Genomic DNA, 12,128 nt, shown 5'->3' with positions numbered 1-12,128 from the left:
TACTCTGAACTTCTTTTTCAGTATTATTCTTTAGCCCAAGCGAAACCCAATTTGTCTGCAGGCTCCAATTTATACAAGGTAGCCTGGGATTGTAGGAAAGGATTGGGGTGACGGGGAGTTGAAGTTGGGTGACAACCAAAAGTCAGATGTGCAGGGGAGGCGTAAACCTCCTAAAGAGGGCAATCAGAAAGCCGGAAAGACTAGTTTTCAGCTTTATCTTTTCACACATCTATGATTATGGCTTTTAAAGCCACAGGACTCCTTCTACAGCATTCAACAGTATTAAAAAAAATCATACCTCTAAACATTTAGAAGCTAAATCCTAGACTTGCTAAGCTCAACAACAAAATTCTCCATGACTTCAGCAGTACCCAATTTTGACCCCAGGGTATAGAATGCAAACGCACATAGGAGCTAAACATAATCTGTGCTGACATTTACATAATTTTGCTATATGTAAACAAATCAATGTAGCCACAATATTTGATTGTACTTCTGTCTTCCATGACCTATGAGTCAGAATTGCTTGTGTATAGTTACTAGCAATATAAACCTGCAATCAATCAGCACTGTCTTCACCCTAACCCTACAGAAGCAGGAAGAAAACAGCTACAAAAGCCATCAGGAAATAGCAATGGACACCCCAGCCCCTGGACTGAACTGGGAGCATTAGTACTTGTCATAGACAGCAATAGGATACTCTTCATAACTATGAACTTCAGTATTTGAAAAGCTAATGTGTTATGAGAGCAGAATTAAGCTCCTAAAGTTCAAGCTGATCAAGGGATTTAAAAAATAATAATAATAATAATCCAGATTTCAGTCTATTTAAAAATAAGTAAATAAATTTCAAAGCTGAGAAAAGCGACTTGTTTTTATTTTTCTGACAAGGCACAGAACAAGATCAGAGTCCTATCACACTGCATGCCACAAAGATACCATCACGGCTACAAGGAATCTGAATGGGCAACTCCAGTCACAGCAGCCCCATAGCTCTCATCAAAAAGAGCTGTGGTCTCCCAGCTCCCTCCCTGGTATACCATTCACTACACCATTTTTCTGCTATTCCAGCAATATCTGGAATCACATACATTTTTTCCTCCTTACCAAATGCTTTGAAGCTGATTATCTGGTGCATGCTTGTTCTCCTTTATATTGCTTCTCAATATTCCCTAAAACCTTCCCTGCAGGCACTCACTTCATCTCAGCCTTTCTTGTACAGATCCATAAGAAAGGAGCAAACAGTATAAAAACCAGGGAATTACTAAAGACAGATGTACACAGCACAAGGGGTATACTCCTAAATTTCCAGGTAAGTACAACAAACACAGCACCTTAGACCACAGTAATTTCCATTAGTTCTAAACTTTGTCCTGGAGTAACTCTGGTGACAAACCAAAAGCTCGAATCTACTAGATGTGCTGGCTAATGACTTGGTAGGAATGATGAACTAGAAACTGGTAAGCCAACTTGTAACCCCTACCACCAAAAGGCATAATTCTTCAAGGACAGAAGTTAATTCCCCTCTTCTGTTTGCCATCTCTTCTTCAGCATTCAAACAGAGACGCAAAACCAGTCGTGCAGTCTGATGATACAGAAAGGTCCCTGCACCTCCTCCAACACTGTTTTATTCCCCTCAGCACTGACACTAGGTCAGCATTCTCAAAGACAGCGTCTCAGCTCAATGCTCAGTTTGCACTTGCAAAAGACCTTATGGATACCAACTGCAAAGGTTCCATGCTACTTTTTTTTTTTTTTTAACACCCAAGCGATACTCAGTACTTTCAAAGCAATAAAACTGTTTCAATACAAAACACAATTCAGGCACATTCATGAGGTGTCACAAGAGCTGGCAGCAGGTAAAGAGAAAGAATGGAAAATTATAGATAGGGAAAAAAGGAACAGGAAATTGAACATCTGAAAAAGCACAGAAGTCACAAACTTAATAAAAGAATCAGTCCACAAACAGGTCAGAGCAATTCACCAAGTAGCAACCAGAGTGAAGCCATGAAGACTTCAGGGCTACCTTCATTCTTGTAGCTTTCATTCTTGAGGATATTCAGTCACAACCAAAATCAAAAGTGGAGCTGACCTCACATGCGCAGAAAACACACAGCAGATTTTTTTGGGATAGTTTCCTTGGCATGGTTAATTTACCTTTCATTCCACCTCTGTCTCTCACAAGCACTGCATTAAAACTCTCCTCCTGCTTGTGAGGTGCTTGAGACTATGTCCCAGGAAACACCTAACACTAATTATAGCCAACAGCAGCGTGCCTTTTCAAAGCATATGCTGATGCAAAAAATGCCCAGAAAAGAGAGTTGTTTCTTCTGCATTTGGCTTAAGGCAAAAAAAATACAGGAACAAGACAATTACCCTGCTGTTTACCTAAAAAGATAAAGGATGCGATAACAAGAAATTGCAATCAGGTTCTTCATGTGCTTTCTCAGGATAGCAGTAGCTCTTGGGAAAGCAGAATGGAAAAGAAGGTAGGAGATACTGCTACTAGGATGCTATTCTCCATCACAATCTTTTGACATTGGTAGGATCATTCCTGTATCTGATATATAGTGCTTTATTTCAGCATCAGATTTTTAGACTGGTGGGTTTTGGCACCTCAGGGTTCATTTTGGAGTGCAGGGAGCAGGGGAAAGCCAGAAGTAGAACAACTACTTGTCTTACTCTCAATAATCTAAACAGGAGCAAAGAAACTCCTCATTGTGCACTGCAAGCCAACATAAACCCAAAAAAACAAGAGTCCTCGACCCATCATGCTTAATGAACATTCCTGATAAACTTCACCTTCTTCTCTGTAGTCTCTCTGGACCTGTGCTGCTGCCCAACCTGTTCTGCCTACAAAGCAAGGCCAGGGCAGGGCCTGGAAGGGTTTGGACCTATTTTTCACCCAGAAGCAACAGCACTATGTGCTGATTCTGCCATAGTTGCTATTGCTTCAACCTCAGTGCCCTCAGAAGACCAAAACCCACAGGCTTTGCATAGCCAGTCTTCCCTGACTCAACAGGAACGTCTTCCAGATCTCAACGCTGGCATGCGCTGCGCATCTATCTGCAAGAACAGGATCTCTGCTCGCAGCCTCACATAGGCTGCCTGGATGGCAGTCAAAGCATGGGGGAGGAAAGGCTACGCATTTGTTTACACTCTCTGCAGCTGAAGGGTGGGAAGGGAGCTGGGAGGGACAAGCCAGCAAAGACAAGGCGCACATCCTTAACCACCACTTTCAGAGTGGCTGAATCAGCGCCGGGTGGATGGCTATTTACTGCTGACACAGAACTGCAATAAATCACTACCTTTCTGAAGCAACAAGTAAGTTGCAGGGGTGACTGAGTCATCCTCCACCCTGACGCCATTCCAGCAGCAGAGCCATGTACATCCCCAAGCTTTGGGCTGTTCCCATGGCCCAGAAATAGCTTTTAAGCCAAATCCTGCAGTCATCATTCAAAGCTGAAATGCTTTATATACACTCAGCAAGAATTCATGTATGTATTTGACACTGCTAAGAGTAACCAGTATGTAAATTACTCACTTAACAAAGGAGTCTAACTACAAGAGTTACACCAAGTACGCTATCTTTTCTGACCCACATAGAAGCTAATAATTTGCATTTTATGGAACCACTTTGCATAGACAACCAATGTTAATGGCCAACAACATGATATACAAAAATTAATAACTGAAAAGCAGTCATCAGCACTGTTATTTGTGTTACAGGTAACTCACAAACCTCATTAAATTGTAGTATTAAATTTCTAACGACCTTCTGAAAAGCTGTTCACTTTTAGAGTCTTTTTTGTAAGGCATAAGCTTGCAGAATGCCAAGCAATTGCAGAGGAAGTATGCGATAACTACCCTGTGGGAGAAGCCAGGCAAAAAAAACACTGTCACAAAGATTTCACCCTGATCTACCTTTGGCTGAAGAAGTGACTTTTTCATGAACCATCCCCCTCCTTCCAGCTAGTCACTTGACCAGGCTTCTCTCACAAATTTCGGCCCTAATGCCAAATTAATCCTACTTTATCCAGTCCCCAGACATCTAAGAAGCTCCAGCCTTTTTTCTTTCAAATCACTGGCTTTTAAACTATTTCTGTTGCACCCAAGCATTTGCTGTGGACGAAGAAAGGCTCAGAGACTAGCACGTAAGTGTAAAGGCAAACAAAAATAAACCACAAAGCCTGGGATTTTCATAGTCTTGGGGAAATTAGGTCCCTTGAATCCCAGTGCAACTCAGTGAAGAGTCAAGTGCATAATTTTCCATTATGCTTATAAAAATCCCCAAATAAATTTACAACTAAACATAGCTTCACAAGGCTAAGCATTCATTATTCTCCTAAATAGTGTTACTAAGCCTGAAGCCTCTTACTCTCCCCCTTTTTTTTTTTTTTAATAAGGAAATAGTCTCACTCTTCCCAGAACATCAAAGATTCATAATGCTAGTAAGAGGAAAATCCACCTCTCAGAGTCAGGTCCTGTCATTGGGGAAGAACAACAAACCCTATATTCTGAGCTGACAACCATCACGATCTGCCCATTAGTGTTGTGTCACTCTTCCCTGGTTTGTCATGCTGATGGAGTCTGTCTGTTTGTGTTGGGGGTGACAGTCACTCCTCACTGCTGACGTCTTTGCTCAGGGCTGTGCCGTGGTCTCCGGTACACAATCTGCTCCAGAACATCCAGACTGGCTGTTGCCATTTCAAAAGCTTTCCTGGCATATTTCTGTAGACTAAAACAGGAAGATTTGGGGCAGCCAGAGGCTGATTTAGCATCCTGCAGGTGTAATTTGGGCAGCTCTTCCAAACAAAACATTTTCACTGTGATAGCAAAGGCAAACTCCCCCAATTTGAATTTGTATGCTGGTTAATTAGTATCCTCCACCGCAGTGCTCTAGACAAGAAAGAAGTGCTGCCCTCCTCCCACAAGCATCAGGACTTTTTAATCTCAAAGATACACCTCATCTGACATGACCACAGCAGAACGGATACAGCTTCCTATTTAAAAAAAAAAAAAAAAAAAAAAAAGCATAGGAAAACCAACATAAATTGTTGTTCACTGGGAGGTTTTGATTTTCATTTCAGTAGCACTGGGTAGACATTTTTTAAATGACAGGCTCCTACACCTGAAAATTAGCTACCAATTTAAAAACATAAATTGTAAGAAAAAACAACTATGTCTTTGACTGATGAAATACCAGAGACAGTACTAGAAAACCCTGGTTGGCTTGCTTTCACCTGCTAATAAAACAAGTCTCTGAAGTACTTAAAGTTTCTTCTCTATGTATTTCTGTGGTAGATAAAGGGGAGAGCTGACAGATATGCTCCCCTGGATTCAGTCCAGCTTTTCAGCATCTTCAGTTTTGCTATTTCAGATTCCTGCAAAAATAAAGACTCAGATGAGAAAGCTGAGCCTGTGGGCATCCACCAGACCACAGCTACTGTTATAATAAGCACAACTGCACCGGAAGAAAAGGAACAGTATCCTCTCCTTCAGCATCACATGGCTGACCATGATCAGCTGCCCAAACCACATCTTTAAACATGCTACTTCAGACAACACTCTGCTGCTGAAGGTGGCTTCCTGGTGACGGACTGCTGTGCAAATCCATCTGCAACAAAAGACCAAACTCCTGCACATTCTGTCAGTACATTTATTACACATCAACTGCATTCCCTTTAAGATGCAGCCCAGATGATCAGGCCTGTAGACAAAATTAAGCAGCAGGATTCAATCTGCGTATCGCCAGAACAGAGAAACATCTTAGTCATCCCTAAAAGTTGAACCTGAAATGGGCTTACAGCCTGTTAACAGGCCTTAAAAGGACGGCATTTGTTTTGTTTTACCAGACAATTCTTCAGACTGTTTTCTAGTGGAGATGTGCAAATATTCAATATTCATAACTTCACTGAATAGCAATTTAAAAGGAATTCTCCAAACAGAAAGGCAAACTTCAACAAGCCCGTTTCCCCAAGAATGGCACACCAACATCAGTACATCATCCTGAAACCTGCAAAGTTCACAGAAAATGTTGCTGCCAGAGTAAGAGGAGAGCAATTTGTTCCTTCCTCTGTGCCTTCCTGATAAAACAATCTCCCTGTCCAATATCCTAAATTGTGCAGGCTCTGCAAATCTAATTGGACACGACTCTAAAATGCAAAGGTCTGTCTGCCAAACATGCATAATCACATTAAAGTTGTTTTCCTTTTATTAATAAAACCTTGGGATGAGATGAGATAAAACTCCTAAGGAGAAAAGTCTAAAAGGTAAGTCCTTCCAAGTCACCAAATAAAGAGCTGTCTTTGTGTGGATAAACTCCTCTATTGGGCAACTTGGGTAAACTTTTCCTTGTTTATTATAAAAGCACAAGTTCACCAAGGTACTTTTATGTCCTGATGTATGAAATTATTCCAGCTACATATCATTTTACAGAGTCAAAGGGGTGAGGCTATGGTATTTATAGATGAGTTCAGGGCTAGAATTTTGGTTAGCAACAACATAGTCATGGCCTCAATGACTAACACACTTTTGGGAAAATGCCTATCTGTATATATAGATGCTGGAATTTTTTTCCTATATTATACCCATTTCATTTGAACGTGCTTCTTATCTTTTTCACACTTCATAAATAAAGTCTATTATTTTCTGCTAGAGGTACAGAGACAGAAGAAAATCAGACTGAGGCCACTTAAATAGTAAGAGGAAAGAGTCTGATGTAACCCTGGTGCTTTCAGACATGTTCAGTGGTTTGGGGCTGGGTTTTTTCTATACCAATAGTACTCCACTCCAAAATGGGGCCTCAGTTTTACTAAGCATATGCCACACATTAACAGATTAATCTCTGCAAACAATTCAGACAGATAGAGCTCTGTAAGAAGAATCCATGGCTTTCCCTGATGCAGGTAACAATTTAAGAGCTCATAATGGTTTAAAAGCCTGTTTCTCCAAACCTCCAATCCTGGGCCCTGCCTTAAAGCTATTCGTGACTGGACCAATACTCCAGTTAAATCATGTGGCATTGGCATCTCTTTACTCCAGAATTACCTTCCTTAGGAGCAAGTGACAACATACATGCTGTTGGAGTAATACTCTGGAGGAGATCTAATCCATATGTATATACTGTTGTTGTATATAGCATCATTATGTAAGTGTGTCTATTTTTAAAACAAACAGAAAATGTTTGTCTGGTCAATCTCTACTATTATCCCACCCATAAACCAGTAAGCTGAAATTCCATCCACTTTAATCATGGTTTACGGGCTTGAGGGTGGAATAACAGTAGAAATTACAAGATGAAGATTTTCTGTTTGCTTTAAAAACATGGATATCTTCCCCATTTTTATCAGACACTGCCATAATAAGAAATAAATTACCAATCTTTGGAGGGATTCTTTTAACGCCCCAAACATAACTGCCATTACCACCAACACCAAAGCCTAGTATAACAAACTGTAACCCAGATGGTTCCTGTAACCCAGACAGACTCCACACACCAGTACAAAAGCAAATACTGTAAGTCAATTCACAGTCAAAAGATCCTGCTTCCCTACCACACGAAGGAAAAGTGGAATTTAAAACAGAACTTTTTCACACCCGCCTATTTCTGAAACAGTCCAGGATGGCATGTTGAAAGCTAACCTAAAGAACAATTCAGGGGACCCGTCACTGTTTTTATTGCATTATGCTGCACTTACTGGAGTCTGTATTTCTTAACTTAAGTTTTAAATTCTGTTACCTGCATCCTTTCACATTCCCTAAAATGCTACACCACATACCTTGCAAAGGATTACTTTGGTAAGAACCTCAAGCAACACTGCTGAAGTCACCCCATGGCAAGCAGCAACTCTTGTCTGACTTGTTCTGTATCAAGACTTACTGCAATCTGCGTGCACAATGTACATCTGCATAAATCACAACACTTATTGTGTTTGAACATTTTTTTGCATGCAATCACATAAATGAAACAGCAGTAACAGTACATTTCTATGAAAGGAGACTGTAAAAGGGGCTGGGAGCATACCTTACTACAAACATATAGCAGTTATCTTTATGTAATGTTCTAAGACCCATTAACATCCCCATACATCATTTTCTATGTGAAAATCTAAAAAGGAAAATACTCTTCCATAACTCAGAGAAAATCACAGGGGTAGCACTCAAATGGCAAGCCATAAACCAAAATAAAATCATTTTCAGGGGACACAATTATACCAGAAGTTCACTAACACAGGATGTTGTGAACACTAATGTGAAACACTAAGTTTCTCAAAACAAATCAGGCATTTTCCAGAGAAGACAATCCATCAGCAGCTATTATACACAACACTGTGCTGGTTTTAGTCAGAGTTGAGTTGATTTGCTTCATAGTACCTACTATGGGGCCATGTTTTGGATGTGTGCTGGAAACAGTGTTGATAACACAGGGCTGCTTTAGTATGGCTGAGCGGTACTTAGTCAAGATCTTTTCTGCCTTTTGCACCACCCCACCAGTAAGTAGGCTCGGGGTGCACAAGGAGCTGGGAGAGGACACAGCCAAACAGCTGACCAAAAGGATATCACAGACCATATGATACCATGCTCAGCATATAAAGCTGGGGAAGAAGGGGGGTGATGACATTCAGAACGGTGGTGTTTTGTCTTCCCAAGTAACCACTACATGGGATAGAGCCCTGCTCTCCAGGAGATGGCTGAACACCTGCCTGCTGATGGGAAGTAGCGAATGAATTCCTTGTTTTGCTTGTATGTATGGCTTTTGCTTTACTTATTAAACTTTATCTCAACCCACAGGTTTTCTCAGTTTTACTCTTCTGATTCTCTCCTCCACCCCACCATGGGGGGAGCAAGCAAGTGGCTGCCTGCTTTGCTGCCAGCCAGAGCTAAACCATGACAGTCTCAACAGAACTGACAGACCAAAGAACAAGGACTGCTGGAAGGGTTTACCAGGAGGAGAGTAACTGTAGTTTCAGTTTTCCTATGCATCTGTAAGTAGCCCCATCAGAATAGATACTGAGCTAGACAGATCTCTAGTCTGAGCAAGAATAACTGCTTTTATTCAGTACATAAAATTGAAGACAAATACCAACCTGTTAATAAATCAGAGCTGAAGTAGACTAGCACCAGTAAAAGAAATAGCCTTAAAATTACTGACTGCATATCACATTCCCCACCATCCCTTCTCTGAACATCCTACAATAATACAGCCTTAACAATATTACTTATTCCCAAAAGTACCTCCTCAGATTCCAGTTTACCCTAAGTGTGCTTGTGTACATTTAGTCCCAAATACATTATACAGCATAAAGATCAGCCAGTAGCATTGTGATAAATATTTGCAAGTGCATATGAAATCCGTTTGCAATTAGATGTCTGCTTGTGTAGTATTAAACAAAGCAAGGAAATAATAATTTAAAAAAACCCAACCTTTCCAGTGTGTTTTTAAATGTGTATCCAAAACTTAGTCCTGTTCCATCATCTTCCTCAAGGATGAAAGAGCAGCATCCTCGAGAGTATCCTACCTTTCCCTGAACAGAACAAGAAGAAGGTTGGAAGGGCCAAGCTTCATGCAAAGGCCTCTAGAAAACTGACTGCCAGGAGTCAATTATTCCTCCTTTCCCCCAAACACTTGACACCATAACATACTAAAATAACAGTGGGCATATTTCATGCTACAGTATTTTTAGAGCATCGTCCACTTAGAGAACTCAGCCCACACGAGATCACTGTATGGCAACTGCAGACAAGGGTCCAAGTAGGCGCTGCATGCACAGACGCAGAGAAGTCCCTGCTGTAAAGCCAATAAACACCTCCCTCTCCTCCGTGCGCTCCAGCTACCTCCCCCCCATCCCAGGTTTCCACCATCCCCTTTCTATATTGCCCCTTGACTCTCCTGGCAGGGTCTCACTTCTGATACACCAGCACTGCCTGTACTGTCTACTCCTGCACTGACCTTTGCCGTGCAGAATGCACCTCATCGCCTCCTGTCTGAGCACATTCAGGGAGACAAGCCTTAAAAACCTCTCCTGCAGCAATGCTGCTTCCACAACAAGAAGAAATAGTCAACTGGCTGCCAGCTTCAGCAAACGTGTCTGGAATTATATTTTTTTTCATTGAAAAGCTTCCAGTTGAGCACTGGTCATCTTCCTAGAGCCAAAACCTGCACTGCAATTAGAGCAGAACCTGCACAGCACCCTAGGCATGATCGGGTTGCGCACAGAGACATCTGCTGAGGCCTTTGCTTGTTAACTAAATGAAGCTGAAAGTAAGTTTGCCCATGCATGCAAGGCATCACCTAACACACCACAGAAGCTCCTCGAGTACAGACAATCAATAGTAAGTACATTTTAATTCCTGGTTAGTTTACCAAAAACTCATTTACTACATTGCTCTATCCACTCATTGTGGTTTTTGTCCAATATTTGCAATATGCTAACTGCAGCATACCTCTCCGATGCAAACAGTTACCCTAATCTATGATGTTACATGTATCATTTGTTCACCCAAAGTTGAATGATCATTTCAACCTTTGTTAATCTGATTGCATAACAAACTACAGCAGCCTTAAATAACCAAGCTGCTCTCTCCAGCAGAAATCAGCTGAAGTCACTCATTTCAGCACCCCGGTTCTTTTCAAAAAGAAAATGAAACAGATATTGGAGAAAGAAAAAAATAAAAGCACCTGGCCACTGCCTTCACAGCTGTCTACCATACATATCATGGAATATCGCAGCATGCAGATGCAATGTAGTAACTTCACACCTGGTACAGGCTGCGAGCACAAGGTGAAGCAAAATGTTTTCAACTGCTGAACAATATTGCGCAATTAAAGCACATTCTGCTAGATATTATTCACAGCTCCAGCACAAGCTCTTATGCAAACTATACAGCATGGATTTTCAAAACAACTAATTGCACGTACATAAACTAAGGCTGTAATTTACATGGCAGATCCCATAAAAGCTTATCTACCACATGACATCACACCCGTAAATTACAACTTAAAGTACCAGAGCCAACCTACTGCTGTCCTCCCACCCCAAAATGAACAAACATAATTAATATCAAACAGTGCTCATCCATGACTCCACTTCTTGGAAATAAACACACATGAAGTACCTCCCAAGACAAAGTAGTATTTAAAGATTCTTCATACAATAAGAAGATTAATAATTATTATTGTATTGCATCATCACAAAGTATTAAACAGATCAAGCTGCCTCATCATACAACGCTTAAGATAATAGAAGGTTAAACAACATCAAGCAGTACTGGTGCACTCCACTCGTATCAAAGGGAAAATACCTCCAGCCCCCATACATGGTAAATCTTCAGAAACATATAGCCTTACAGCTATCACCAATAGCAAGTTAGAAAAGCAAAATCAAAACACATGTATTTCTTCGAACAGACGCAGGACCAGAATTTTTCCAATTGAAATCCAACCAACCTCGGCATAAGGAATGTGAAGGATAGGCAAATGGTAAGCTGAGTAAGGGGAGGAACATGTTTTGGCATCTCTCAATTTTAGTTCACCAATCCATGATCAGATCAGCCCATGAGAAACCAAAAAGCAGTATTGGGAGCTAATATGAAACTGCCTATTGATTGCAGCTGGCTTTCTACAGCACACAACAAAATTAATTCTCTTGACTGATACCCATGGTGACAGCCTCATCATAGAAGTCACAGACAAGACAGGAATCAGCAAATGACTCTCTAACCAACACATATCTGAGTACCTTTGTAAGGGAAAGCAAGCTAAGTATCTCTGCTCCAGGCACAAATATCTGCTCCTCCAAGTCTACAGATAGTCACCCACAAATCTAACAATCCATAGACAGTCATCCACAAATCTAACAATCATCTCAGTGCCCCTACAATCTGCATGTGTCAGGGTACTACGCACACAGCAGGCCCTGCACCAGAGAAGAAAGAGGCTTCACTGAGTCTGTCCATCCCAGCTCGGTCTGTGCCATCTCTATCACGCTCAGCCCGCACCAAATTCACCATTTCTGCATGTTATTGCGAATCTGACATCACATCAGTGCAAGCACAGTCTGACATCTACAGTTAACTCGGTGATGGTGTAAGTGCCGCCTGGCTTACAGACATTCGGTATTGCAATA

General features: G+C 41.2%; 2 protein-coding genes across 3 annotated transcripts in view; one reads left to right on the top strand and one right to left on the bottom strand.

The window, feature by feature from the left end:
* The window catches only part of TRMT1L (tRNA methyltransferase 1 like), a 331,995-nt gene that overhangs the window by 294,872 nt on the left and 24,995 nt on the right, over nucleotides 1–12,128 (top strand). The window lies entirely within an intron of this gene.
* Nucleotides 1–12,128, bottom strand: part of CUNH1orf21 (chromosome unknown C1orf21 homolog) — a 124,613-nt gene that overhangs the window by 111,602 nt on the left and 883 nt on the right. The window lies entirely within an intron of this gene.

This window comes from Neopsephotus bourkii, unplaced genomic scaffold (genome assembly GCF_033783945.1).
Source record: "Neopsephotus bourkii isolate Nb327-2 ecotype Australia unplaced genomic scaffold, CSIRO-AGI_Nbou_v1 NB_234, whole genome shotgun sequence".
In the NCBI taxonomy this organism is placed as follows: domain Eukaryota; kingdom Metazoa; phylum Chordata; class Aves; order Psittaciformes; family Psittacidae; genus Neopsephotus; species Neopsephotus bourkii.
This window is presented reverse-complemented; position numbering and strand designations above follow the sequence as displayed.